We start from the raw sequence: 24376 nt of genomic DNA, 5'->3' as shown, positions 1-24376 counted from the left end.
TGGAGGCGGCCGCCGTGCCCGATCCTGTCGGGGAGACGCGTCCGCGGTCGTCGGGATCCGAGTGAAGGAGGCAGCGAAGCGAAACTTGCCGAGGAAGCCGCCCGCCCGGATCCCCCCGGCGATGCGCCCCGGGCCTCCCGCCGCCGCCCGCCCGGCTTCGCCCTCCCGGGCGGCGGGGAACGCGCCGTGATTCTCGCCTTCGGCTCCCGGCCCCCACTGCCGCGAGCCCCGGTTCTCCACCCAGCGCGCCCTGGATATGTTTGCTCCCAGACCGGGATATTTTTTTGATATCGTGAAGCTACGAGGGAAATAACTCTGCGGGGCTCGCTCCTCGGCCTCCCCTCACCCTCTCAGTGCCGTCTTCCCCGCGTCTCCCCACGGACATGCCTCCAGCTCTGGGGGCCGAGGCAGCCGGTCGCAGGCGAGCGAAGCCCGCGGGCCGCGAGGGCGAGGAGTGAAGGGAAGCTCTGCGGCGGGGTCCCTGCGTCTGTCCGCCCGTCCGTCCGCCCGCCCGTGTTGACTTTGCAGGGCTCCCCGCGTCTCGACCGCCCCGGGATGACTCCCTCGCCTCCGCGGCCCCGGAGGCTGCCCTGGCTCCTGTGGGCCGGCCTGCTGCTCGGCGCTGCGGCCGGTGAGTAGCCCGGGGGCGCGGGGCGTTGGGGGGGGGGGCGCCGGAGGCCGCGACCTGTGCTCGCCCCGCGATCGCCCGGAGCCGGGGATCCCCCCTCCCACCGGGCCTCGAGGCGAGCCGCCGCCCGGCCTCCGCGCCGCTCCCCCTCCTCACGGGAGAGCCACGGGGGGGGTGGGGGCGTGTGTGTGTGTCTCCAGATTCCCGGTTCTGTCTCTGCGCCCCACCCCACCCCTTCCTGGGCTAGGGGCAAGACATCTTGGGTGTGGTATCTTGACATTTTTAGCTGTGAGGTAATGCAAGGATTAAAAATAATAACCTAATCAGTGGCGAGCAGCGTCTGTGGCGAGATCTCGGCACGCAGGGCCGCGCAGATAGGTGTCTGTGTTCCTAGACGGACGCCGCCGGCTTCGCGGTGTAGAAGGGCGTCAGCTGCGACCCCCACGCCCGGACAGCCGAGTGCTGAGATTCCGGTAGGGCACGGGGGACCCATGTTACTTTCATTCTTGAGACGTGTCCCCGAATGAATCGAACGCAGGTTGAGGGAGCCAGAATGCGGAGGCTCTTGCCACACGGGAGGCGGGTCATCGGCCCCATCGTGGGATGTTAGTGTTGCTTTCTTGTAAATTTTTATTTTGTTTTGTTTTATTTTTTAGCAACAGTGTAGCCTCTTTTTTCAGTTTGGGCTTTCGCATTGTGTGCGCTGTGGGGATTCCTGTTGGGTCTAGAAGTCTCCTCGGTCACTTTGCCTGTAGAGACCCGGCTTGTGTGGGCTTTCCTGTCACCGAGACAGCGCTGACCCGCAGCGTACTTGCGGGAGCTCAGAGTCCTGAAGTTCGCGGCCATGGTAGGGGAGCGTGAAGCGGGGGGAGCACGCGGCAGTCACCTTTGCCGGCAGAGCTCTTCTTTCTAGTTGGCAGGCCTCTAAACAGCGCCTCAGGTGCCTTTTGCAAGGATTTTTTTTCCCCAAGTATTCTTTTGGTGATTGACTTGGAGGAAAACTTGTTGATGAATGGTACATGTGCCTCCTGCGTTTGGTTTGGGATGGTCGAATAGATGACGCTTGTAAAGATAAATAAAAGACAACATGAATGACCGCTTTCCAGTTTTTAATTCGTATGTGCGTGACTTTAATAAAATTGTCATTACTGCGCTAGTGACAGGGATTGCTTATTTCCATTTAAAAAGTCTGCACTAGTGAAATACTGGGAGTTTAGAAGTCTCCTTTTGATATTGTTGGTTAATATTTTATTATCTTGTGATGAATCTAGGTAGTTATGCTCAGATTTTTTTTAACGATTTAAAAAAAAATTTTTTTAAACGATTTTTTATTTATTAGAAAGCTAGGAGGAGAGAGAGAGACAACCACATATCACTCTGGTACATGTGCTTCTGGGGATCGAACTTAGAACCTCATGCTTGAGAGTCCAATGCTTTATCCATTGCACCACCTCCCAGACCATGTGCTCAGATATCTGAACTTATGTTTTTTTTAAAAATATTTTATTCAGTTTATTATTTTAATGAGAAAGTGTAAATACAGAGGGAAAGACAGAGAGAGACCAGAACACTGCTCAGTTCTGGCTTATGGTGGGGCTGGGGATTGAACCTAGGACCTCAGAGCCTCAGACTTGAAAGGCTTTTGCTTAACCATTATGCGGTCTCCCCAGCCCATATTTGAACTTATGAAGTGAATGTATTTTTAAAAATTTTTAAAAATTGTTTTTATTTATTTGTTGGTTAGAGACAGCCAGAAATCAAGTGGGAATGGGGAGGTAGAGAGGCAGAGAGACAGACAACTGTAGCTTTGCTTCACCACTCGCAAAGCTTTCCCCCTGCAGGGGTGGGCTGGGGGCTCAAACCTGGGTCCTTGCGCATTGTAACAAGTGTGTTCAACCAGGTGTACAACCACCTGGCCCCTTGAATGTATTTTGAAACTTATATTTTCATATTTTTATCATCAGTTCTTTTTGAGATAAAATGATTTTTCTCTAGTTTTTAAAATATTGTAGTAGCTGTGTTAATTTTTATAGGTGTGAGCCATGTGATTTCTGTAAAATATGAAGAGGGTAAATAAAATGAAGCCATTCTTTTTTTTTTTTTTAAGAATTTATTTATTTATTTATGAGAAAGATAGGGGGAGAGAAAGAACCAGACATCAGTCTGGTACATGTGCTGCTGGGGATTGAACTCAGGACCTCATGCTTGAGAGTCCGATGCTTTATCTACTGCACCACCTCCCAGACCACGAAATTAAGCCATTAAAAAAAAAATCTTTATTTATTGGATAGAGAGAGCCAGAAATCAAGAGGGAAGAGGGTGATAGAGAAGGAGACAGTCAGACAGATACCTGCAGCACTGCTTCACCTCTCGCAAGCTTTCCCCCTGCAGGTGGGGACAAGGCACTCAAAGCTGGGTGCTTGCGTATTGTAATATGTGCGCTCAACCAGGTGAGCCACCAACTGGCCCCCCTATTAAGCCATTCTTAAAGCAGACTCAGCATAGACTCGTCAATATCTTTGTGATTGCTAGCCTTTATATTAATAGAATGTAGATGTTTTTATTTATTTACTTATTTTTTTTTATCAGAGTATCACTCAGTTTTGGTTTATGGTGGTGCAGGGGATTGAATCTGGGACCTCAGAACTTCTGGCATGAGTCTGTTTGCATAACCATTATGCAGTCTCTCCCACCTCAGAATGTAGATTCTTAATGGTGATAGACTTGCCATTTTGTGACTGAAACTAATAAAGGCAAGGGAAAGATACTGACTTTAGAGGTTTAATTTTTATTTGATAAGTTAAACATTAAAAAGGGTGGGTTAAAAGAGTTGCTATTTAAAGGTTTGCTTTTTTTCTTTAGTATTCATAGTACCAGATGCCAAAATTTGTGAGGATGGATTTCAGATTTGTAACAATAACAGTAATAACTAATATTGGTTGACTGCTTGCTTTGTGCTGGTAGCTATTCTTTTAGTTTTGTTGTTAATATATATTTTTATTAATTTAACAGGGAAAGATAGTGAAGGAAATAGAGACATCTGCAGCACTGCTCCATGGCTTGTGAAGCTTACTTTTGCAGGTGGGGACCAGGGGATGGAACCCAGGCCCTTGCACACTGTAATACATGTGCTCTAACAGGTGCACCACCACCTGCCCCCCCTTTTAAAGAAAAGTTGCCAGGCTTCCTTAGGTTGTAATTGGTATAGATCTATCTCCACAGTGCATCTCAATGCGGGCTTACCTACTTTATCTTTCAGTCACATTTCTTGCCCTCTGTGCTCCTTTTCATCATTGGTGGCCTGGGATCCCATGGCATTTTCAGTGGTCTCATTGTTGTGATGCACAACTGGAGAGTTCTCTAGGACATTCTGTAGAAACCAAGGGACCTACATCATGTCATAATTATTACCCTTGCCAGCTGATTCTTTCTGCTTTTGAAAAATTCATTTAACTAGATTTCAGTGTTTTAGATAAAGCATCTTTTCAGGAACACGTATATTACCTAAAGAAAGATTTACCTTTCAGTTAGTGTTCTTTTCTAACTATATGTATTTATTAAATAGAGACAGCCAGAAATCGAGAGGGCAGGTGGTGATAGAGACAGAGAGACACAGAAAGACATCAGCAACACTCTTCACCACTTGCAAAGCTTTCCCCCTGCTGGTGGGGATGGATCAAACCTTGGTCCTTGCATATTATATAGCATGTGCGCTCAAGCGGGTGCGCCACCACCAGGCCCTGCAGTTAGTGTTCTTAGGCAGTGATATTATTAAAGAAATACAAATTTAGTGATTTTTTTAAAAAATTTTATTTCTTGGATAGAGACAGCTAGAAACTGAGAGGGGTGATTCGGGAGATGACGCAGTGATAAAGCTTTGGACTCTCAAGTATGAGGTCCTGAGTCCAGTCCCTGGCAGGACATGTGCCAGAGTGATGTCTTGTTCTTTTTTTTTTTTTAATATTTATTTTATTTATTTATTCCCTTTTGTTGCCCTTGTTTTTTTTTTTATTGTTGTAGTTATTATTGTTGTTGTCGTTGTTGGATAGGACAGAGAGAAATGCAGAGAGGAGGGGAAGACAGAGAGGAGGAGAGAAAGATAGACACCTGCAGACCTGCTTCAACTGCCTGTGAAGCGACTCCCCTGCAGGTGGGGAGCCGGGGTTCGAACCGGGACCCTTATGCCGATCCTTGTGCTTTGCGCCACCTGCGCTTAACCCGCTGCGCTACAGCCGGACTCCCCGATGTCTTGTTCTTGTTCTTTCTCCTCCTATCTTTCTCATAAATAAAATCTTAAAAAACAATAACAACAACAAAAAACCAAGAGGGAAGAGGGAGAGAGACCTGCTTCATTATTCGAAAAGCTTTCCCCCTGCAGGTGGAAACTAGGGTCTCCAACTAGGGTCCTTGCACATTGTTTTTAAATTAATATTTTTTAAAACTGTTTATTAGATACAGAGAAATTGAGAGGGGAGGGGGAGATAGGGAGAGAGACAGAGAGACACCTGTAATACTGCTTCACCTTGTGAAGCTTTCCCCCTGAAGGTGGAACAGAGGCTTGAACCCAGGTCCTTGCACATTGTAACATATGCAGTAAACCAGTACACCACCACTCAGTCCCACAACCCCCTCCCCACTTTTTTTTTTAAAAACCAGAGTACTGATCAGCTCTGGTTTATGGTGGTGCAGGGGATTGAACCTGGGACTTCAGAGCCACAGACTTGAGAATCTCTTTGTAGAACCATTATGCTGTCAACCCCCACCACGAATTTCAGAGTTTCTAAAAATGTGACACTGCAGTAGGATCACTTGTAGTTCTTAATACTTAAAACCTAAAACTTGCTCAGGCAAGTTGGAGAATAATTGCTTCATATACTGGATTGTCATAAAAGTCATGTATTTTCTATGTTTTTCTGTGCAAAAATGTGTCATTACTTTTTCAATGATCCAACAGTCTTGATATATTTGCTTAGATATGACTTGACCAAATTTTACTGCATTATAACCAGAAACCACAAAATCATAGTGGCATGCTTAATAAGTATCTACTCTGTTCCACTTCGTGGGCACAGAACAGAAAGAAAGTTAACATCTCTGGGGAAATTTTTGTCATGTGACAAGGGCAGAACTAGAAAAATGTAAATCTAATCCTGCCAGCCCTGTCCAGAATCTGCTTCTCTGACATCCCCATTTATCAAGTCCAAAGACTAGACATCAGAGTAACTTTGTCAGTAATGAAGCCATGGTGATACATTGTGATACTATTTCTAGGGAAGAATTGGGACCTTCAGTCTGCAACATATGATCTGGTGGTGAGTTCCTCCTTCCATCTGAAGAGAGTCTGTCCTTTTTTTTTTTTTTTTTAAGGTATGTTTATTTTCATAAGGGAGAAACCAGAGCACTGCTCAGCTCTGGCATATGGTGGTGTCTGGGACCTCAGGGGCCTCAGGCATGTAAAGTCTGGCTCAATACCACCATGTTATCTCCCTGGCCCAGAACCAAACTCATTAGGCCTTTGCATAAAAATTCGACCTTCTTCGATCTCTACAAAATATATTCTGATATGTCAGGTTATCTGGTGGTGGTATTGATACTGGTATGAATGAAAAGGAAGAAAACGATTTCTTCCACATGTCATCCTGGAGATGGCATAGTGGATAAAGCATTGGACTCTCAAGCATGAGGTCTGATACAGCACATGTACCAGGGTGATGATGTCTGGTTCTTTCTCTCCTATCATTCTCACTAATATATATATATATTTTATTTTTTTTTTAAGATTTCTTCCACGTAAGGATGACAGCTCTCTTTTTTTTTTCTTTTTTCTTTTTTAAAGATTTTATTTATTTGTTAATGAGAAACAGGAGGAGAGAGAAAGAGCCAGACATCACTCTGGTACGTATGCTGCCGGGGACTGAACTCAAGACCCCATACTTGAGAGTCCACTGCTTTATCTACTGCACCACCTCCCAGACCACAAGGATGACAGCTTTCTTTCATTAACAACCTTCATTAACAATTAAAGAGAAGACAGCCTAGAATGTGGTACAATGGCTAGGGTGCTTAGACTTAAAAGCAAGGTTGCAAGTTTGATCCCCAGCATGTAATGTACCAGAGTGATGCTCTGGTTCTCTCATGTTAATCTTGAAGGAAAAATCTTGTGCATAGATTTTTAAAAAGCAAAAGAGACGAAATTAAATTATCTTTGATGAGTCAATTCTAACTATAAAAGGTATGGTGTGAAGTTGATATAAATTAGTGGGGGTAGATAGCATAGTGGTTATGCAAATAGACTCATGGCTGAGGCTCCTAAATCCCAGGTTCAATCCCCTGCACCACCATAAGCCAGAGCTGAGCAGTGCTCTGGTGTTTCTGTCTTTCTCTCTCAAAAATAATAAAATACTAAAAAAAAAAAATTAGTTAATTTTACAGATGATATGCCACTTATTTTCAGACCTAATCACATTGTTGTTAAGTATCAGTTAAATATATTTACCTTGTCTTCCCAGTTGATAACTGCTTGTAGAGATGAGGTCTTAAATTGTTTTGTGATGTACCAAATTGCTTTTCCTCTAGATTTTTTTCTCTTAGTATTTTTTTAAATTTTTATTTATTTATTTGATAGAGGCAGTGAGGGAGGGAGAGAGAGAGAGGGAGAGAGAGAGAGAGAGAGAGAGAGAGAGAGACACCCGCAGCCCTGCTTCACCACTTATGAAGCTTTCCCCCTGCAGGTGGGCAATAGGGGTTTGAACCTGGGTCCCTGCACACTGTAATGTGTGTGCTTAGCCAGGTGCGCCACCACCCAGCCCCCTCCTTTAGTATTTTTGATCCCAGGAAATGGTGCATCTGGTTGAGTGTATAGTCACCATGCTCAAGGACCAAGGTTCAAGTCCCCAGCCCCTATCTACCATGAGTGAGCTTCATGAGTGGTGAAACAGTGCTGCAGGTCTCTCTCTCTCTCTCCCTTCTCTCTCTCCCTCTATCTCTCCCTCTCTCTCTCCCTCTTTCTCTCTCTCTCCCTCTCTCTCTCTTCTCCCTCCCCTCTCCCTCTCTCCTTTCTCCCCTCGCCCCCCTCTCCTCTCTCTTTATTTTGTTTACCAGAGCATTGCTCAGCTGTGGTTTATGGTGGTGTGGGGGATTGTACCTGGGATTTTGGAGCTTCAGGCATGAGATTCTCATTGCATAACCATTATGCTATCTACCCTCACCTCTGCAGGAGTCTCTCTTTATCTTTCTATCTCTTCCCCTCTCGGTTTTCTCTGTTTTTTATCCAAAATAAAATAATAAATAAATATTAAAAAAAATAAGAACACCAGGAGCAGTGGGTTCAAACCCCAGCAATAAACCTGTTGTGTGATATATATATATATATATATATATATATATATATATATATCAGAGAGTGAGATCCAATACCATAGCACCGAAATACCTTCCCTGTTCACTTTTTTTTTTTTTGCTTCCAGGGTTATCGCTGGGCCTCCCAAATCCACTGCTTCCGGAGGCTATTTTCCCCCTTTTGTTGCCCTTGTTTTATCGTTGTTGTTGTGATTGCTATTATTGTCATTGGTGTTGGATAGGACAGAGAGAAACTGAGAAGGGAATGGAAGGGGGGGGGAGGAAGAGGAAGATAGATACCTGCAGACCTGCACACAGGTGGAGCTGGGGCCTCAAACCAGGATCTTTAAGCTGGTCCTTGTGCTTTGCACCATGTACGCTTAACCCGCGGTGCTACTGCCTGACCCCCCCACCATTCACTTTTTAAATTCATGTGAAACCATTATAAAAACCATTATAATATGTGTCATTTAAGCCATTTTCATGTGCACACTCCATGACATTAGTTATATTCACAGTGTAGTATAGCATCACCCATGTTTAAATTTCTCCAAGTAGAAACTCTGTAATCAATAACTTCCAGCTCCCTCACTTCATGGCTTCTGATAATGTCTCATTGACTTTCTGTCTTACAGATTTGCCTGTCTAGATTGTGTGTGTGTGTTATGTGCTTTTGTTGACAGCAGGGACAAAGGGAAGCAAAAATAGTATTCTGGGGGGCAGGCATCAGGCAGCCAGGCTTGACCTGGCCCAGCCTAGGCTAGCTGGGCGAGGACTTCTTGTCTGGAGGCTGGTGTGTCGGGAAGTGGTCAGAGCTCCAGGGACTGAGGTTTCCTGGAGAGAGGGCAGGCTGGAAGGTGGCTCAGGAGTCCGTGGAGCGGCTGACGTTGCTGACCTGCTTGGTCTGCATGGTCTCAAGTTTGTTAATCACATTTGGAGACCTGCTGGCACAGTCACACTCTCTGCCAGTGTCCAGCAGGGACTCGTCCCTGCAGTGCAGCTCTTGCAGCACAGATATCATCTTCTTGGCCCCCATCAGCAGAGCTTTGAGGTCCATCAGCACTGACTCGCTGATGAAGGTGGTGACAATGCCCATGTTTCCTGAGCACCCAGTGTGGATGTTGTGATGCTTGTAGTGCTTGATATCCTCAGGCATGTCAGAATTGATGACATGCTGGGTGGCAGGGAAGTCCAGGTCCTTGGAGACTCCATCCATGGCTACATCCTTCTCACCTTCCCGAAAGGTCCTGATGGTGTGGGTTAATTCCTTCTGGTCTTTCTTTGCCCCATGGATGGCCATGGCCTCCACTCCCTTCAGTAGCAGGTGCTTGTGGATGGCACCCACATTGGCATTCTCTGCACGGATGAGTATGGGTGGGGGTGTTTGCTGCAGGCTCTCCAGCAGATACACCATCTTGGCCTGCTCCTTAATGGACTCCACATCTTGGATGATAACCCAGACTGGCGGTCCAGGCACCCCCATTGATAGTGACAGGCTTTACTGGGGCACCTGTCCAGATAGTTTATGTAAAATGGAATCACAATATTTGTCCTTTGGTTATTTACTCACGTTGCTTATAAAACTTTTTTTCCTTTTTAAAAATTTAATTTTTAATTTTTTAATTTTTATTTATTTATTGGGTAGAGTTAGCCAGAAATTGATGGAAAGAGGGTGGTAGGGAGAGAGATAGACACCTGCAGCACTGCTTCACCATTTGTGAAGCTTTCACCCTGCAGGTGGGGACCAGGGACTCGAACCTGGGTCCTTGTGCACTGTAACATGTGCGCTCAACCAGGTGCTCCAGCATCCAGCCCTTTTTTAAATTTTTGTTTTATTTTATTTTATTTATTTTCCCTTTTGTTGCCCTCGTTTTTTGTTGTTGTAGTTATAATTGTTGTTATTGATGTCATCATTGTTAGATAGGACAGAGAGATGAGGGGACGACAGAGGGAGAGAAAGATAGACACCTGCAGACCTGCTTCACTGCCTGTGAATCAACCGCTCTACACGTGGGGAGCCGGGGTCTTGAACCGGTATCCTTAGGCAGGTCCTTGTACTTTGTGCCATATGCGCTTAGCCAGCTGCACTACTGCCTGACTCCTCACCCGGCCCCCTTTTTAAAAATTTAAAAAGGCTTACTAATTTTGGTCATCACCAGTGGCTCACCTCACCACTCCAGGATGACTTTTTTTTTTGCACAGAGACAGAGAGATCAGAGTGAGAGAGGGGCTGGGTGGTAGTATAAGCTGGTTGAGCTCACATGTTACAGTGCACAAGGACCTGGGTTCATGCTCGAAGTCTCCATCTATAAGGGGAGGGGGAGCTTGATGAGTAATGCTGTAGGTGTCTCTCTCTCTCTCTCTCTTTTTTAAAAAAAGCATATATATATGAAAGATAGGAGGAGAGAGAAAGACTCCCTGGGTCCTTGTTTTTTAATTTTTAAAAGTATTTTAGGGGAGTTGGGCGGTAGCGCAGCGGGTTAAGCGCACATGGCACAAAGCGCAAGGACCAGCATAAGGATCCTGGTTCGGAGCCCCTGGCTCCCCATCTGCAGGGGAGCCGCTTCACAAGCGGGGAAGCAGGTCTGCAGGTGTCTATCTTTCTCTCCCCTTCTCTGTCTTCTTCTCCTCTCTCCATTTCTCTGTCCTTTCCAACTACGACATCAATAACAACAACAGTAACTACAATAATAAAGCAACAATGGCAACAGGGAAAATAAATAAATATTGAAAAAATGTATTTTAGTTGGGAGTTGGGTGGTAGCACAGCGGGTTAAGCACACATGGCGTGAAGCACAAGGACCCCTGTGAGGATCCGGGTGTGAGCCCCCAGCTTCCCACCTGCGGGGGAGTCGCTTCACAAACGGTGAAGCAAGTCAGCAGGTGTCTATCTTTCTCTCCCCCCTCTGTCTTCCCCTCCTCTCTCCATTTTTCTCTGTTCTATCCGGCAACGACAACATCAATAACAACAACAATAATAACTACAACAATAAAACAAGGGCAACAAAAGGAAATAAATAAAAATAATAAAAAATTAAAAGTATTTTAGTTATTTATTAGATACAGTCAGAAAAATAGAAGGAAGGAGGACACCTGTAGCACTGCTTCACTGTTCACAAAACTTCCCCCCTGCAGGTGAGACTGGGGGCTTGAACCTGGGTCATTGCACATTATAGCATGTGTAAATCACTGGGTGTGCTACCAGCCAGCCCCTCGGATTCTTGTGAATTGTAACACGTGCTTTCTACCATTTGTGCCACCAGTAGTTTTCATGTACATGGGAGCATCTTTTAAAAATATTTTTTTAGTATCTTTATTGGATAGAGACAGCAGAAATCAAGAGGGTAGGGGAGATAAGAGAGGGAGAGGGGAGAGACACCTGAAGCCCTGCTTCACCACTTGTAAAGCTTTCCCTCTGCAGGTGGGGACCCGGGGCTTGAACCTGAGTCCTTGAGCACTGTAATGTGCACTTAACCAGGTGCGCCAGCACCCTGCCCCTCATTGGAGCATCTTTAATTTATTTTTTACTAGAGCACTGCAGGGGGTTGAACCTAGAACTTCGGAGCTTCAGGCTTTGAGAGTCTCTTTGCAGCATCATTATACTATCTGCCCTTGCCCTGTCGAACATCTTTACATGTACTTATTAAACTATTTGTATATCTTCTCTGTATCTCTCCCCTTTCTTTTTCTTTTCTTTTTCTTTTTCTTTTTTTCTTTTTTTGATGAGGGCACACTGAGACTTCATGCATATGTGATTTCACTGCTTCTGGCAAACTTTTCTCCTTCCTTTTTCTTTCTTTTAAGATAGATGAACAGAGATGGAAAGGGAGAGACATCACAGCGCTGCACCGTCATGGAGTGTTCCTGGCACCATCTGTGGAGTTCTAGCTTTGGATCTCATCCACAGCAGGGGCTGAGCTATCTCTGAACTGTTAGATTTTCCTTTCCTAATTTGAGGTTTCTATCAGAATGAAGGGGGTGTGTTGGAGAACTTTTTCAACATACAGTTCCCTGGCCTTACTCCCAACCCTAAAATAGGAAAAATTTCATTAGGTGTCATGCAATTGTGATATGTGAGTATTAAAAAGATGCTCAGGTGGTCCAAGTCCCCAATTCCCCACCTGCAATGGGGAAGCTTCAAGTGGTAAAGCAGTGCTGCAGGCGTCTCTCTCTCTTCTCTTTACAGTGGAGTAATCTAGCAAAAAGTACTTAGTTTATCATTAGTCATCTAGCATTTTTTTCTGTTTTAATATTTATCTAGTCATTTATTGGATAGACTAGAGAGAAATTGAGAAGGGAGGGGGAGATAGAAAGAGGGACATCTGCAACACTGCTTCACTGCTCGTGAAGTTTTCCCCCTGCAGTTGGGGACTAGAGGCTCAAACCTAAGTCCTTGCATATTTTAACATGTGCACTCAACCATGTGCCCCACCACCCAGCCCCTCCTTGCATACTGTAATGTGCAACCAAGTGAGTCACCACCTGGCCCCAGTATCTTATTTTATTTCATTTTGCCTCCAGGGTTATCGCTGGGGCTCATTGCCTGCATTTATGAATACACTGCTCCTGAAGGCTATTTTTTCCCATTTTGTTGTCCTTGTTACTGTTATTGTTGCCATTGCTGTTGTTGGATAGGACAGAGAGAAATCGAGAGAAGAGGATAAGATGGGGATAGAAAGATCAACACCTGCAGACCTGCTTTGCCACTTGTGAAGCAACCCCCCACAGGTGGGGAGCCGGTAGTTCGAACCCAGATCTCTAAGCTGGTCCTTGCACTTCGTGCTTATGTGTGCTTAACCTGCTGCGCTACCACCCGACCCCCTTTTTAAATTTTTTATTATCTTTATTTATTGAATAGAGACAGCCAGAAATCGTGAGAGTAGGGGGAGACAGAGAGTGAGAGAGAAAGAGAGACATCTGTAGCTCTGCTTCACCACTCACAAAACTTTCCGCCGTGCAGGTGGGAGCTGGGGGCTTGAACTTGGGTCCTTGCCCATTGTAATATGTGCACTCAACCAAGTGCGCCTCCACTCACCCCCTGTTGACAGTATTGTTAATGTGATGTGAGAATGAATAGTACCTTACCTCTGCTTCCCCCCTCCGCCAAATCCACTACCAGGTCTAATTAATCAAGAGCAAAATACTGGAGATTCCCAACATCAGGGACATTCTACACATGCCTGACAAGTACTCCTCGAAATTATTGACTGTCTATCAGAGACTAGCAAAATATTGAAATTGTTAGTCCAGTGGTCCGGGAAGTGGTATAGTGGATAAAGCAGTGGATTCTCAACCATGAGGTCCCAAGTTCATTACCCGGCAGCACATGTACCAGAGTGATGTCTGGTTATTTCTCTCTCTGCCTATCTTTCTCATCAGTCAATAAATAAATTCTTAAAAAAAAAAGTCCAGAGGAGCTTAAAGAGACATGATGATTAAATATATGGGGGGCAGGTGGTGGCACACTGGGTTAAGTACACACTTTACTATCACAGGGACCTGGGTTCGAGCCCTTGCTCCCCACCTACAGAGGGGAAGCTTCACGAGAAGTGAAGCAAGTATTACAGATGTCTTTTTGTCTATTCCCCCTCCTCTCTCAATTTCTCTCAAATAGAAAAACAAAAAGGGAAAACATGGCCCCCAGGAGTGGTGGATTCATTGTGCAGCCCCCGAGTTCCAGTGATAATCCTGGTGGCAATTAAAATAATAATAATAATAATAATAATAATAATAACCCGGACAGTATCACAGCGGGTTAAACGCACATGGTGCAAAGTGTAAGGACCGGCGTAAAGATCCTGGTTCAAGACCCCGCTGCCCACCTGCAGGGGGGGGGTCGCTTCACAGAAGGTGAAGCTGGTCTGCAGGTGTCTATCTTTCTCTTCTCCTCTCTGTCTTCCCCTCCTCTCTCCATTTCCGTCCTATCCAACACTACAACAATAACAACAATGATAAACAACAAAAGGGCAACAAAAGTGGGAAAAAATAGTCTCCAGGAGCAGTGGATTTGTAGTGCAGGCACTTACTGAGCCCCAGCAATAACTCTGGAGGCATTATTATTATTGTTGTTGTTATTATTATTATTATTATTGGCTGCCCTGGAGGTGGCACATTGGATAAAGCACTGGATGCTCAAACCTGAGCTCCCCAGTTCATCCCTGGCATCATGTAAGCCTGAGTGACGCTCTGGTTTTTCCCTCATCCTCTTCACATAAGTAAGTAAATAAAAAAATCTTTAAAAATAAATAAGGGGTAAAAATAAATAAGTAAGGGGCTGGGTGGTGGTGTACCTGGTTGAGGGCATGTTATAGTCCTGCAGGGGGAAGGCTTCTTGAGTGGTGAAGCAGGGCTGCATGTGTCTCTCTGTCTCTCTACCTCATTATCCCCCCTTTCTCTCTCTCTCTTTTTTTTTTTTTTTGTTACCAGAGCACTATTCAGCTCTGGCAGTGGGGGGAATTGAACCTGGGACTTTGGAGCCTCAGGCATGAGAATCCTTTTGCATAACCATTATGCTATCTACCCTCTGTCCTCCCCCTTCCCTCTTGATTTCTGGCTGTCTCTTTCCAAAAAATAAAGATAATGAAAATTAAAAAAATGGGCGGAGGGTAGATAGCATAATGGTTATGCAAACGGACTCTCATGCCTGAGGCTCCAAAGTCCCAGGTTCAAACCCCCCCCCCCCAACCACCATAAACCAAAACTGAACTGATCTGGTAAAAAAAAAAAAGAAAAAGAAAAAATATATATGTAAAATTTTATAGAGGTGGGGTCCTGGAACAGAATAAGGAAATTGGGGGATCCAAATAAAATGTTGAGTTTGTTTCATAATAATATAGCTTCCAGGGTAATAGCTGGGGCTCAATGCCTACACTACGAATCTACTGCTCTGGGAGGATATTATTATTATTATTATTATTTGATTAGGAAAGAGAGAAATAGTAATGTGAATTGTTACTAATAGTAATACTTGGAATATATTCGGCATCTAAAAATATTTTACTGTGTTACTGTGGATCAGACCCAGGGCCTGTGTATGCAAGGTACACACACATTTTACTGCTGAGCTCTTTCTTTGGCAGGCATCTGAGAATCTTTATTTTTATATATGGAAATTATTATTTTTTTTCCTGTTTATTTTCATTTTATTGCCACCATGGTTATCACTGGAGCTCAGTGCCAACACAATAAATCCACTGTTCCTGGTGGATATTTTTGCCTTTTTTTTCCCCCTCTTTTTTTTTTTTTTTTTTAACCAGCACTGCTCAGCTCTGGCTTATGGTGGTGTGGGGGATTGAACCTGGGGCTTAAGAGCATCAGGCATGAAAGTCTCTTTGCATAACCATTATGCTATACCCCCCTTCCCCCCCTATTTATTTGATAGGACAGAGAGAAATTGAGTGGGGAGTTAGAGAGGGAGAAAGAAAGACTGCAGACCTGCTTCACTGCTTGTCCAGCATTCCCCCCTGTAGCTGGGGAACAGGGGCTTGAACCCAGCTTGCCACATGGTAATGTGTGTGTCACCACCTGGCCCCATATTTGAATCATCCAGGAAAAATTGCTCAGACTGGATTATTTCTTAGGTATAGTCTCTTATTTTGTTGCTAATAACAAAAGTTTTAGATTTTAGTTTTCTTGTGTGTAACATTCATATATTGATGGAAAAGAAAAATTTTCATTGAAGATTCAAAACTTTAGTTGTAAAAAGAGGCACTAGTGAAATCAGAAGAGTGATGATGCCATACTTAGTTGAGGATAAGTTTTTCATGTTTCTAATCTGTTGTTAGTGATTAGAACCTCTAGGGACTAGTGTAGAGTAAGTTTTTATATTTAGTTAATACACAAAGGGCTTTGTGGTGACAACAGGCAAGATTAAAAAGAGTCAAATGATATCAAGAGATGATGTTTTTCATATTACTTCTTAAAACAAAGTTTTATGTGGGAAATAGTTATTCTGGGATACTTAACTATTTTTTTACTTTTATAGTATTTATTATTTATTTATTTTAAAACATTTTATTTATTATTTTTTAAATATTTATTTATTCCCTTTTGTTGCCCTTGTTTTATTGTAGTAGTTATTATCGTTGTTGTTATTGATGTCATCATTGTTGGATAAGACAGAGAGAAATGGAGAGAGGAGGGGTAGACAGAGCGGGAGAGAAAGATAGACACCTGCAGACCTGCTTCACTGCTTGTGAAGAGACTCCTGTGCAGGTGGGGAACAGATTCTACCAACTGAGATTCTTAAGCCAGTCCTTGTGCTTCGCACCACGTGCGCTTAACCCACTGGCTACCGCCTGATTCGCCCCTCTTTTCTTTTTTAAAGACCTTTCAAGGACAAATATATGTTCTGGAGATTTATGTCACCTCTACCTAAAACTCACTATCCAGTCACCGCCACCCCCACCCTCCAGTCATGGTAGGGAATGTGAACTTTTCAAGTATCAGTGAAGTCATTTAGGAAACTGGATCTGTAATGTCTGTAGAAAGTCGTAAGATAAAGGACTTGTTTTTGCTTTTAGATTTTAACTTTGCTTTTGTCGTTCTCATCATCATTGGGGCATTGACCACTCCAGGCTGACTTTTTCGGACAGAAAGACAGAAGAGAGGGAAAAACACCTCAGCACCCATCCTTCTCTTAGTGCTATTGGGACAAGGCTTAATCAAATCTGGGTTGTGGGCATGACAAACTAGGTGTGCTATCCGTGTGAGCTATTTTGTTGGCCCATTTTACTTATTTAGGTCACTAATTATAAAATTTGTTGTTTAGAAAATAGCTTAAGGTGTTTGGAGAGATTCCTGTGAGATTCAGTTGAGTCATGTCCTCAATAATTATCTTGAGAATTGTGTTGGAAAAGAAGTGAATTTCTGCAGCTGCTGAATATTACTATTGAGAGGAGCCTGTTGTCTGAAAGAATCACCAACAATAAGACATTACTGGGTGGTAGTTGGGTGGTAGCTCAGTGGGTTAAGCGCATGTGGCGCAAAGCGAAAGGACCCGCAGAAGGATCCCGGTTGGAGCCCTCGGCTCCCCACCTGCATGGGAGGGAGTCCCTTTACAGGCGAAGCAGGTCTGCAGGTGTCTTTCTCTCCCCCTCTCTGTCTTCCCCTCCTCTCTCCATTTCTCTCTGTCCTTTCCAACAACAGTGACATCAATAACTACAACAATAAAAAACAGGGACAATAAATTTAAAAAATTTAAAAAAGAAAAACAGTGAGTTTTTTTTTTTTTAAAGACATTATTGGGAGTCGGGCTGTAGCGCAGCGGGTTAAGCGCAGGTGGCGCAAAGCACAAGGACCGGCATAAGGATCCCAGTTCGAACCCCGGCTCCCCACCTACAGGGGAGTCGCTTCACAGGCGGTGAAGCAGGTCTGCAGGTGTCTATCTTTCTCTCCCCTTTTCTGTCTTCCCCTCCCTCTCTCCATTTCTCTCTGTCCTATCCAACAACGACAACAACAATAATAACTACAACAATAAAACAACAAGGGCAACAAAAGGGAATTAAAAAAAAAGACATTCTTAAAGTCATGCTTGTTTACAGAAAGCAGTCTGCCTTGTCATGCTAACCCTAGACTTGAACTTGCCCCACACCCCACTGGAGGAAATCTTGGTGCTATTTTCCTCCCTCTCCCTCTTCCCCTCTTCCTCCTTCATTCCCTCCCCCACCCCCTCCCTTCTTTCACATTCTCACATAAAGCCCTGACAAAACAACAATATAAAGAAAGAAAAGGAAGGAAGGGGGAAAAAGAAAAAAAAATAGGGAGCTGGGTGGTAGTGCAGTGGGTTAAGTGCAGGTGGTGCAAAGCACAAGGATCCCGGTTCCAGCCCCCGGCTCCCCACCTGCAGGGGAGTCGCTTCACAGGTGGTGAAGCAGGTCTGCAGGTGTCTGCCTTTTTCTCTTCCTCTCTGTCTTCCCCTCCTCTCTCCATTTCTCTCTGTCCTATCTAGCAACAATGACAAGAATAACTACAACAATAAAAAATGAGAACAACAAAAAGGAATAGATAGTTATAAAAAATAAAAAAATAAGGAAAAAATAAAGAGAACTAGAGAAATGGACTAATGTACATTAAGTACTTTGTCTAGCATATATTTCTATTACTAGCTCAATATTTGCTGAATTATTTATTGAGTATTTCATGTGACAGTCATTACGCTAAGTGCTTTACTTTTTCATATGATCCTTATGTCAGCTTTACTGAGGTCGAGGTTTTTTTCCCCCATAGATAAAACTGAGGTACACAGAGGCTAAATACAACCATCCAAACACATATACTTAGAAAGTGTTAAAACTAGAACTCAGCCCCAAGGTCTTGGTTTCTAAAATTCTTTAAGATTTCATTTTTATTTCTTTTTGGATAGACACAAGACAAATTGAGAAGGAAGGGGGAGCTAGAGAGAGAGAGAGAGATACCTGCAGCACAATTTTCACCATTTGTGAAGCTTCCCCCTTGCAGGTGGGGATGGGGGCTTGAACCAGATCCTTGTCTCTGTCATGTGAGCACACAACCAGGTCCACCACTGCCTGGCTCCTTAAAATTCCTTTTTTTAAATTTTTTTTTTTTTTTAACCAGAGCACTCACTGCTCAGCTCTGGTTTATGGTGTTGCAGCTACTTATTGAGCCTGGGACTGTGGAGCCTCAGGCAGAGAGTCTATTTACATAACCATTATGCTATCTACCCCCATTTTATTTTATTCTTTTTTTAAAAAACTATTTATTCCCTTTTTTGTTGCCCTTGCTGTTTTATTGTTGTAGTTATTATTATTATTGTTGTTGTCATTGTTGGATAGGACAGAGAGAAATGGAGAGAGGAGAGGAAGGCAGAGAGGGGGAGAGAAAGATGGACACCTGCAGATCTGCTTCACCACTTGTGAAGCGACTCCTCTGCAGGTGGGGAGCCGGGGGCTCGAACTGGGATCCTTATTCTGGTTCTTATGCTTTGAGCCACATACATTTAACTTGCTTTACTACCGCCAGACTCCCAAAATTATTTATTCTTAATCATATGCTCTTTCAGGAATTTTTCATGTTGTAAGAGGCATGTTTCACAGGCGGTGAAGCAGGTCTGCAGATGTCTGCCTTTTTCTCTTCCTCTCTGTCTTCCCCTCCTCTCTCCATTTCTCTCTGTCCTATCTAGCAACATTTTTGTAACATTTTTTTTAAAAAATGTTTTTATTTATTATTGGATAGAGACAGATAGATTGCTAGGGGAGGGGGAAACAGAGAGGAAGAGTTACAGAGAGACACCTGCAGCCCTGCTCCACCACTTCTGAAGCTTTCCCCCTGCAGGTGGCCAGGAGCCTGAACCTGCAACCATGTGCACTGCAATGTGTGTGCTTAACCCGGTGCACCACTGCCTGCTCTCAAGAAGCACCTTTCAGGGGGCCTGGCGGTGGCATACCAGGTTAAGCGCACATGGTGCCAAGTGCAAGGACTGGCGTCAGGATCCCCATTCAAACTTCCGGCTCCCCATCTGCAGGGAGATTGCTTCACAAGTGGTGAAGCAGGTCTGCAGGTGTTTATTTTTGTCTCCCTCTCTCTGTCTTCCCCTCCTCTCGATTTCTCTCTGTCCTATTCAACAACAGCAGTGACAACAGTAACAATAAATACAATGACAAGGGCAACAAAATGGGGAAAAAATGGCCTCCAGGAGCAGTGGATTTGTAGTGCAGGCACCAACGATAAACTGGAGGCAAAACAAAAAGAAGTACCTTTCAACTTTGAATTTTTAAATTGTTCTCTGAGAAGTAGTAAATTCAGCATGGATTAATATCTTAAAAAAATTTTTTTTTGGATAGAGACAGAGAGAAATTGAGAGGGGAGAAGAAGATAGGGAGAGAGAGACAGAGACTCCTGCATCCCTGCTTCACCATTGGCAAAGCTTTCCCCCTGCAGGTGGGGACCAGGGCTTGAACTTGGGTCCTTGCACACTTTACTATGAGTACTTAACCAGGTGCATCACATCCTGGCCCTATAGATTAATATCTTTACACCAATTGTATAGTAAGAATATTTAATTGACGGGAGTTGGGTGGCAGCACAGCGGGTTAAGCACACGTGGTGCCTTTAAAGCACAAGGAACAGCATAAGGATCCTGGTTCGAGCCCCCGGCTCACCACCTGCAGGGGAGTCGCTTAACAGGTGGTGAAGCAGGTGTCTATCTTTCTCTCCCCCCTCTGTCTTCCCCTCCTCTCTTCATTTCTCTCTGTCCTATCCAACAACAACAACATCAGTAACAACAACAGTAATAATAACTACCACAACAATAAAACAAGGGCAACAAAAGGGAGGAAAAAGCAAAAAAAAAAAAAAAAAAGAATAATTTACTAACAGATTGATTATTACTTGATCAATTCTGTTTCTAATACCCTGTTTCTAGGATATGAAAGAAGTATGGATCATGGTCCCAAGACAAGAACACAAATAGAGTGGTGTTTGTGCAACTGCTTGACATAATTTGAAATAATGCATAGAATGCGTATAGACAGACATAGAATGTGAATAGTGCTCCAAATCTGATTGAAGTTGAACTAAGGGGATTGACTTGATTTTGCTGGTAGTCTTTAGAGGAACCATAGATGTGGCAAAAAGTGGTGTGAACTGAAGCTAAGGATCAGGAATAAAGGCTGAGGTGGCTCCCCTATAGTTGGGGAGTTGGGGGCTCGAACAGGGATCCTTATGCTGGTCCTTGCGCTTTGCGCCATGCGCGCTTAACCCGCTGTGCTACTGCCCAACTCCCACCTGATGAATTTTTATTGCTATAGCCTTAGTCATCTGTATTCCCCTCCCAATCCTTTCCCTACATAGAATGATACACCATTAACCAGGTCACATGTCTTCACAGTATAGCAGTTGGGCTAATCTTAGGCAGAAACCAAAAAGTGAAGCAGGAGAGTCACTTCACAGGCTGTGAAGCAGGTCTGCAGGTATCTGTCATTCTCTCCCCCTCTCTGTCTTCCCCTCCTCTCTCCATTGCTCTCAGTCCTATCCAACAACAATGACATCAATAACAACAACAATAACTACAACAATAAAACAACAAGCACACACAAGGGAATAAATAAATACAAAAAAAAATTTTAAAAAAAGGAAACAAACTATTTCTAAGGCTGTGGTAGTTATCTGTTGTCATTGGGAGGTGCAAGTCTGGAAACACAGAACCTTGATATGGTGGGTGCAGTGTGGAACTATATATATAATCTTACAATCTTGTAATACACTATTACTCCATAAAGAAAAAAAAGTAGGGGCCTGGGCGGTAGCACGGTGGGTTAAGTGCATGTGGTGAAGCTCAGGAACCCGCATAAGGATCCTGGTTTGAGCCCCCAGCTCTCCACCTGCTGGGGGTAGGGGTTACTTCACGGGCGGTGAAGCAGGTCTGCAGGTGTCTTTCTCTTCTCCTCTCTGTCTCCCCTCATCTCTCGATTTCTCTGTCCTATCCAACAACAACAGCAATGGCAACAATAATAATGACAACAACAAGGGCAACAAAATGGGAGAAAGCGGCCTCCAGGAGCAGTGGATTTGAAGTGCAGGTACCGATCCCCAGCAATAATCCTGGAGACAAAAAAATTTAATTAAAAATAAAAAGATGAGTGGATGATGTGTCTATGAAAAAATAAAAATAAAGTATACCTCCTTCAAATGTTTATTGTCTCAGTATGCACTGCAAGTATGTATTAGTACTATCTATACTGTTTGATTTATTGGAAAAGTAGGAAGTATTTTGCCTAAATTAATGTATTCAAAGAATAGGGGTAGAATTCATCTCTCTGGACAGCCTTTATGATGCAGAGAATGCAAACTACAGGAATGATTTCCAGTCATACGACTCTTTGTAGATGAAGACTTTCCAGTTTGTCTTGTTCTTGAGAGGCTTGTTATTATACTGTTAAAAGACTTGGGTAATTCTCATTATAGCATGTGTAAAATCACTAAGATTTTTGTTTTGTTAATAGTTTTCTTTTCCCCGTATTTTATGGAAATGCTTCAATGGTCCCTAGAAGTTCTTTTTCTTTAAGATTTTATTTATTTATTCATGAATAAGATAGGGAAGAGAGAGAGAGAGGGAGAGAGAGAGAGAGAGAAAGAAAGAAAGGAAGGAAGGAAGAAAGAAAGAAGGAACTAGGCATTACTCTGTGCTGCTAGGGATTGAACTAAGGACCTCATGCTTGAGAGCCCAATGCTTTTTTTTTTTATAGTTTAATGTATTTTAACTTACAGGAACGGCACAGAAGACGACACCATTAAAAACATATACTTTGCATGTAGGACAGCTCAGAAAAGCACAGTGAAGGGAGTTGGGCAGTAGTGCAGCGGGTTAAGCACATGTGGCACAAAGCGCAAGGACCAGTGTAAAGAATCGTGTTCAAGCCCCTGGCTCCCCACCTATAGGGGAGTCGCTTCACAGGCAGTGAAGCAGGTCTGCAGGTGTCTATCTCTCCCCCTCTCTGTCTTCTCCTCCTCTCTCCATTTCTCTCTTTCCTATCCAAGAATGATGACATCAGCAACAACAATAATGACTACAGCAACAAAACAAGGGCGACAAAAGGAAAAATAATAATACTAAAAAAGTGTTCCATGTTAAAAAAAAAAAAAAAGTATAGTTAGTGGACAGAGTCTGCTGTATGATAAAAGTGCTACAAACATCATTTAGTTGCCATCAATACAAAATTTACTTGTTTTAGAAAAATCCAAATGCTGGCATTGTCCAAAAAAATTTAACAGGTTTATTTATAATTATTATAAAGTTGAACTGCTGAAACTTGTGTTCACTGAAATATTTTGACTTGCAGTAATGCTTTATATGTCCCCGCATCTATTTTAAAAATCCACATACAAATGAAAATGGAAAAACTGCCAATACCTGATTTCTGTCCTGTTTCCCACTTGCAATTACATACTTAGATACCTTTGACTTCCATGGGGAAAAAAAAAAATCTACCAATAACTACCAATAACAAGAAGAGTTTTTAAAAAAATATTTATTTATTCCCTTTTGTTGTTGCCCTTGTTGTTTTATTGTTGTAGTTATTATTGTTGTTGTTATTGATGTCTTTGTTGGATAGGACAGAGAGAAATGGAGAGAGAAGGGGAAGACAGAGAGGGGGAGAGAAAGATAAACACCTGCAGACCTACTTCACCGCCTGTGAAGCGATTTCCCTGCAGGTGGGGGAGCCGCGTGCTCGAACCTTGATTCTTACGCTGCGGGTCCTTGCGCTTTGCGCCACGTGCGCATAACCCACTGTACTACCGCCCGATTTTTTTTTTTTTTAAAGAATGAAATGTTTCCCATCATAGTGGATTCTTAAGTATGCTCTCCAGGTATGCGGCATGCTAGCTGGATGTCTTTTGGCATAATTGTTAGACGATTAGCATGGATAGCACACAGTTTGGTGTCTTCAAAAAGGCCCACCAGATAGGCCTCACTTACCTCCTGCAAAGCACCAATAGTTGCACTCTGGAAGCGCAGATCTGTTTTGAAGTCCTGAGCAATCTCCTGCACCAGACGTTGAAATGGGAGTTTATGAATCAGAAGTTCAATGGACTTCTGATAACGTCTCATTTCACGCAGTGCCACAGTACCAGGCATGTAAAGGTGAGGCTTCTTCACCCCTCCCACTGGCGCTCTCTTGCAAGCGGCTTTTGTAGCCAGTTGCTCCCTCGGTGCAGGTGTCTATCTCTCCCCCTCTGTCTCCTCCTCCTCTCTCGGTGCACCAGTCTGTTTGCAGGCGGTCTGCTTTGTATGAGCCGTGGTATAGAGCGCTCCTTACTTACCCACCCTCTTTTCAGATGGGGCTAGGCGAGAGAGCTGGCGTTAGAGAGCCACGGCTGCCTGACGACGGCTGCGAACACAATTGCCCTAGAAGTTCTTTATCCATGTAACTTTTTAAAAAATGTTTTAATTATCTTTATTTACTATTGGATAGAGACAGCCAGAAATTGAAAGGGGAGGGGGAGATAGAGAAGAAGAGACACAGAGAGACACCTGCAGCCCTGCTTCACTGCTTGTGAAGCTTTCCCAGTGCAGGTGGGGACTGGGGCCTTGAACCTGGGCCCTTGTGCATTGTAACATGTGCACTTAACCAGGTGTGCCACCGCCTGCCCCCTAATGAGGTCTTTTATAATAGATTGAAAAATTCCATAAGGTGATGGAATAATTGGGGTCAGAATTGGGGTGCAATTAGTTTTTTTCCCTTTTCTTTAAGTATTACTTTCCTATTTTAAATTGTAGCAACTGCATTATGGGTGAAATTTAAATGAAATAAAAGATTTTTATGATTATCTGAAAAAGATAGCTGGCCAGCAGAGTTTTTTAAAAAATATTTAATTATTCCCTTTTATTGTGCTTGTTGTTTTAAAGCAGAGTTTATTTTTTCTTTTTAATTCCGCAGCAGAAGTTTACAT

General features: G+C 43.6%; 1 pseudogene; it reads right to left on the bottom strand.

The window, feature by feature from the left end:
* Positions 1-8649: 8649 nt before the first annotated feature.
* Positions 8650-23534, bottom strand: LOC132539335 (probable ATP-dependent RNA helicase DDX41; annotated as a pseudogene).
* Between the last annotated feature and the right edge of the window lie 842 nt (positions 23535-24376).

Source organism: Erinaceus europaeus, chromosome 7 (genome assembly GCF_950295315.1).
Source record: "Erinaceus europaeus chromosome 7, mEriEur2.1, whole genome shotgun sequence".
In the NCBI taxonomy this organism is placed as follows: Eukaryota; Metazoa; Chordata; class Mammalia; order Eulipotyphla; family Erinaceidae; genus Erinaceus; species Erinaceus europaeus.
The sequence above is the reverse complement of the archived record's forward strand: the minus strand, read 5'-3'. Positions and strand labels throughout refer to the sequence as shown.